This window comes from Mercenaria mercenaria, chromosome 5 (genome assembly GCF_021730395.1).
Source record: "Mercenaria mercenaria strain notata chromosome 5, MADL_Memer_1, whole genome shotgun sequence".
NCBI classification, from domain to species: Eukaryota; Metazoa; Mollusca; class Bivalvia; order Venerida; family Veneridae; genus Mercenaria; species Mercenaria mercenaria.
In genome coordinates, this window is record NC_069365.1 from 92,569,351 (window position 1) to 92,575,350 (window position 6,000).

Consider the following 6,000-nt stretch of genomic DNA (forward strand, 5'->3'; position numbering starts at 1 on the left):
TAGCCTGAAAAACGGGCAAAAACCTTACGGCGGATTAATCTGCCTTTCAGTGAAAACTGTCAGTATGATATTCTTCCAGGTTCTAAAATACGGTAGTTATAGGTCTCAACCGCTTCGCGGTTTCAACCTAATAATCTGTTCTGAAAAACATCACCCTCTGAATTGCTCCCAAGAAATTTGCCGTATAACGTTTTCGCGTATGTAGACATTTTCTCAATGAATAAAACTAAAACTTGGAAATTTGCAATGAAAATGGTCTAAATGTAAGCAATAAAACAAAGCAAAACATATAGGTGCTATATTCATATATGGCTCATTATACCCTATCAACAACATGGACCTACATCTTGGACTACTTCACATGTAACACTGAGTAGTCACTTCTTATTTGGTGTAAACAGTCCTTTAAGGAAAATATTCTATACTATTAAAATGTTACTCCGTCGTATTTTCACCAAGAGCAAAATATGAGCCATTTGAGGGTAGCAGACCACCACTGACTGGCATTTCACTAGGAACTATTCAACCACCTAATGTCTTTTCATTTTACCGTTAATATATGAAATATACTTTCATGAAAAATAAGTGTAGAAAAAAAAGGTTGTTCTATAAAGATAACTACGACCAGAAGTTGTCGTTTTTATATGAAACAAAGAAGGGTTCGAATTACTTTTGGGCCATATACCTACTAACAGTCTGGCAATAGCATACTAAAAAATATGGAATGGAGTCTTGGAGTGGAACCAGGAGTGAGATTTTGGAGTGACGTTGGAGTCAAATTTAATGTAGCTATTCATCCAAAGTTTGAAAAGTTATTTAGATTAAAAGCAGTGGTATTATTGGTAAAATGATATAAGACGGAGTAATATATTAATTAAAGGATGTTGTTGCAAACAAAATTGTTGGAATGAAGAATCAAATTTAATATAACGTGAGACTTTATACTAATGATTATCGGAATGTTGATGATTTGTTTATTATGGCTTCCTGTTTGTGGCCCTTAGGTAGTAGGGTACACTTCGAATTTTGACCCCCGTCAATATTTGTTATAAATAGAACTTGGTGATTTTGGATGTCTGTAAATTAAGGTGAGAGATAATGATTATTAATTCTTTAGAAAATTTATACAGCCGATACATGTAAAATTCTGATGTCAGTTGGAAAACTAACTGCTGGTAGTTTTGTATGATCAATGAGACACCTTTTCGCGGAAAAATTCAAATCACGGAAGGGTTCTGTGCTTGTTGATTGATACCCAGGAACATTTTCGCTATTTTGTGAAATAACGAGCTGGATGGGCTCCCATTCCGTTTATATCCTGACGTTCAGTAAGGACTATTAAATTGAGAAATGCAATAAAATTGGGCATTTTTCTTGCAGCGGGATCATTGCAGGCTGTGCAAAATTGATGATTCTGGCATGCTATTTTTCATGGATGGTGTAAACCTTTCGTTTTGATAACTTTCTTTATTCTTGTATGAGAATCCTGATCTTGCCATTAATTAAAAGCACAAAACATGCACGCAATTTATAAAATGGCCACCCTGATTCTGCTCATAAGGGAAGTGCAATATTGCGACTCGCTACATGTAAAACCGTCCGTGCCCAAAATTTTCGCATCTAAGTGTACCCTGCTACCTTATGATCAGCAACTACGTTATCGTCATCATTGTCGTCATCATTTTTATCCTGAAAACCAATTTATCATCCTTGACAGACAAAATCATTGAAAACTTCTAAGCATAAAATCGTCTTAATTTCCAATCATCAGTATCTTTAACAACAATACAAACACCTCCATCACCGTAGTCATCATTAACAATTAAAATATGTTTATTACCATCAGATTCTATAAAATACCAGCTAAAGTTAAAATACAAATGTACATTCTCGATTAAAAATCCCAACTAAATGTGCTAAATACCAAAACAAGGTTTTGCAGGCAACCGTACAATAATCTTTATTTGTAAAAAATTCTTAAAATTTTGCAGTGAATTTTTTAAGATTATTTGAAGCATGTGTAAATAGATTTTCAAGCAAATCCTCATATTTACAGTCCACCAAAACATGAAACTTAACTGCCACCTGATTAGTATAAAAAGGGTAAACCCTTTGATCAACATGTAACCTTTCTTATCGTCCGGTTTCTATTCTGGTTGGGGCAGTACCAAAATTTGCAAACGCAGCTCTATGAGTGTGAGGGGATAGCATTGCACAATAATACGACCAAATACTCCTTGAATTTTTTATATGTACGTAGTTTGTCCCCTCTATTTCTACTGGGTCCAATGGGATTATTTGCTAATTGTTTTTTAAAATATGTAACATAACAACTCATGCTAAGTTTTTCAATCTTATTAATAAACAAAGCCTTGAAAATAGCAATGTTATTACCTACATCAGCACATTGTAACTTATCAAATGACTGCAAAACTCTAGATCTGTAATTACAGTTTTTACATTCAAAACCATTTTTAATCATACAATACATAAGAATTCTATTATTGATTCTAGATGTAGGCATATTCGAAACCAGTAGACAGATACACAGTTTGTTTGTCTTACTGATGCTGGTTTCCAAGCCATATCACCTGCTACCCAAGCTGCCGGTGCATGTTTACGCGTTCCCATATAAAGGCATATGGCCCTGTGTAGAACAGATACTATACATGTTTTCATGCGAAATTCAGTGTACCCCAAATGGCTGCCCTATGTATGAAATAGAGGATATTACATGAGTGTCTTCTCATATTGAATTTATTATCGAGTTGAATAAAATAATAAAATGTGAGGTCCTGCCGAGCATTTTATCAATTTCATTCAACTCATGTTGAAAATCACAAATGTAATATTCTTTTGTGATTTTCAACATATCACATGTTAGCTTTTCCTGTCGAAACATAAAAAATCTATTTTCTTTAAGTATTATAAACAAGTCAATTTGACCAACGTCTCCAAAATTGTAAACGACGTCGACGTCAAAGCTTTACTACACTGGTGTATTATCATTTTTATATAATTAACAAATAATCAAGGCCTTCGAGAGGTTTATCGTCTGATTTACCACGGTTCAGTTAAATACTGAAGCATCTGAACGATGAACCGTGGTAAACTAGACGATAAATAACAAGAAGGCCTTGATTGTTTTCATTCTGACATGCTCATTGACATATTTTAATAAATATTATGATGGACTTCATTTACCCGAGAAGTAATGTATCGGACGTCATGTGGCAATTTGACGTCATAATTGACGTCATGATGCTCTCTTACCGGTCCGCGCGTCAACCGTTGTTTATCGCAGAATAAACAGAGCTTGAATCCTTCTTTGTTTAAATGGAAATCAAATCGAGTCATGTTAGAATGGCTTTATTACACTCCCGCGTCTTCAAACATGTGATAAAACAAAATAACAACAACAACATCATCTTCATCATCATAAGTGCTATCAGTATCATCATCAGCATTTAAAAAAACATTCACCAAGGTAATATCAGTATCAGCATCATCATCATTAACAGCAGCAACAATCTCCAACAGCACCCACGTTCCACCACTTGCCTTCTTAATGTCCTTCATTGTGTAATCAATATATCTGATTTGAAAAAACCCATTGATTTAGACTCAAAAATCCAACTCCAAAGTTACTCCAGAATCTCACTCCAGACTCCACTCCGTATTTTGTAGTATGCCAAAGAATTTAACAAGAGGGCCATGATTGCCCTATATCGCTCACCAGAGTTGATCTGGCCTACTGACCTAGTTTTTGACCCAACATGACCAAGAGCTGAACTTGACCTAAAGATCATCAAGACAAACATTCTGATTAAATTTCATTAAGATTTGGTTACAACTGTGGCCTGTAGAGATTTCACAAGCTTTTCCTTTGATTTGACCGGGTGACCTAGTTTTTGACCCCACATGACCCAGATTCGAACTTGACCTACAGATTATCAAAACGAACATTCTAACTAATTCTCATGAGTTTCAAACTTAAATTGTGGCCTCCAAAGTGATGAAAAGATTTTCCTTTGATCTGGCCTAGTGACCTAGTTTTTGACCCCACATGACCCAGATTCAAACTTGACCTAGAAATCATCAAGCAAAACTTTTTGACTAAGTTTCATAAATATTGGGTCAAAAATGTGGTCTCTATATTGTTCACAAGCTTTTCCTTTGATCTGACGTACTGACCTAGTTTTTAATCCAACATGACCCAGATTCAAACTTAACCTAGAGATCATCAAGACTAACATTCTAACCAACTTTCATAAAGATTGGATCAAAAATTTAGTCTCTAGAGTGTTCACAAGCTCTTCCTTTGATCAGACCTACTGACCTAGTTTTTGAACCCACATAACCCAGTTTTATGTTTAACTTGGAGATTATCAAGACTAACATTCTGACCAAGTTTCATAAAGATTGGGTCACAAATTTGGTTTCTAGAGTGTTCACAAGCTTTTCCTTTGATCTGACCAACTGACCCAGTTTCAAACCTGACCTAGAGATTATCAAGACTAACATTCTGACCAAGTTTCATAAAGATTGGGTCAAAAATATGGTCTCTAGAGTGTTCACCAGCCTTTCCTTTGATCTGACCTACTGACCTAGTTTTTGATCCAACATAACCCAGTTTCAAAGCTGACCTAGAGATCATTAAGACTTACATTCTGATCAAGTTTCATAAAGATTGGGTCACAAATGTGGTCTTTAGAGTGTTCACAAGCTTTTCCTTTGATCAGACCTATGACCTAGTTTTTGACCCCAACATGACCCAGTTTCAAACTTGACCTACAGATTATCAAGACTAACATTCTGACCAAGTTTCATAAAGATTAGATAAAAAAATGTGGTCTCTAGCGTGTTCACAAGCTTTTCCTTTGATCTGACCTACTGACCTAGTTTTTGATTCCACATAACACAGTTTCGAACTTGAACTAGAAATCATCCAGACTAACATTCTGACCAAGTTTCATAAAGATTGAGTTAAAAATGTGTTCTCTAGAGAGTTCACAAGCTTTTCCTTTGATCTGACCTACTGACCTAGTTTTTAATCCAACATGACCCAGATTCAAACTTGCCTAGAGATCATTAAGACTTACATTCTGACCAAGTTTCATATAGATTGGGTCAAAAATGTGGTCTTTAGAGTGTTCACAAGCTTTTCCTTTGATCAGACCTACTGACCTAGTTTTTGACCCCACATGACCCAGTTTCAAACTTGACCTACAGATTATCAAGATTAACATTCTGACCAAGTTTCATAAAGATTAGGTAAAAAAATGTGGTCTCTAGCGTGTTCACAAGCTTTTCCTTTGATCTGACCTATTGACCTAGTTTTTGATCCCACATAACCCAGTTCAAACCTGAACTAAAGATCATCAAGACTAACATTCTGACCAAGTTTCATAAAGATTGAGTCAAAAATGTGGTCTCTTGAGAGTTCACAAGCTTTTCCTTTGATTTGACCTACTGACCTAGTTATTGACCCCACATAACTCAGTTTCAAACTTCACATGAAATCAGCAATATACGATTTGTTTTGTTTTGCATAGAGATTTATAAAGAACCTAAAATTATACATTTGAAATGTGATGCCCGTGTGGTTTCAGACTGCAAAGTTATCGTAAATAACACACACCAAAAGTGTCCGGATTTAGGCACTGGACTGGTGAGCTAAAAAAAAAAAGAAATAAGCCGCGGATTTACAGCCGTTTTTTTTTTTTATTTAAATGGCAGCTATTAAAATCTTATATACCAAAATAGAAAAAGTGGAAACTCCACAGGTCGCCCTCTAGTTTTGTTTTCTCCATGTTTACATTGGTTTGTTGCGTATATTTGAAACTATAGATCTCTGTATAAATATGAATTTTGATATTTTTGAAAAAGTCATTCAGTCGTAGTTGTGGTCGTTTTCAGTCGGTTCATTCCGCATTATTATCTCGCGCAAAAAAATCTAAAATTAGATACGGCGTTTCCAAGTTTTGTTACTAAATATAA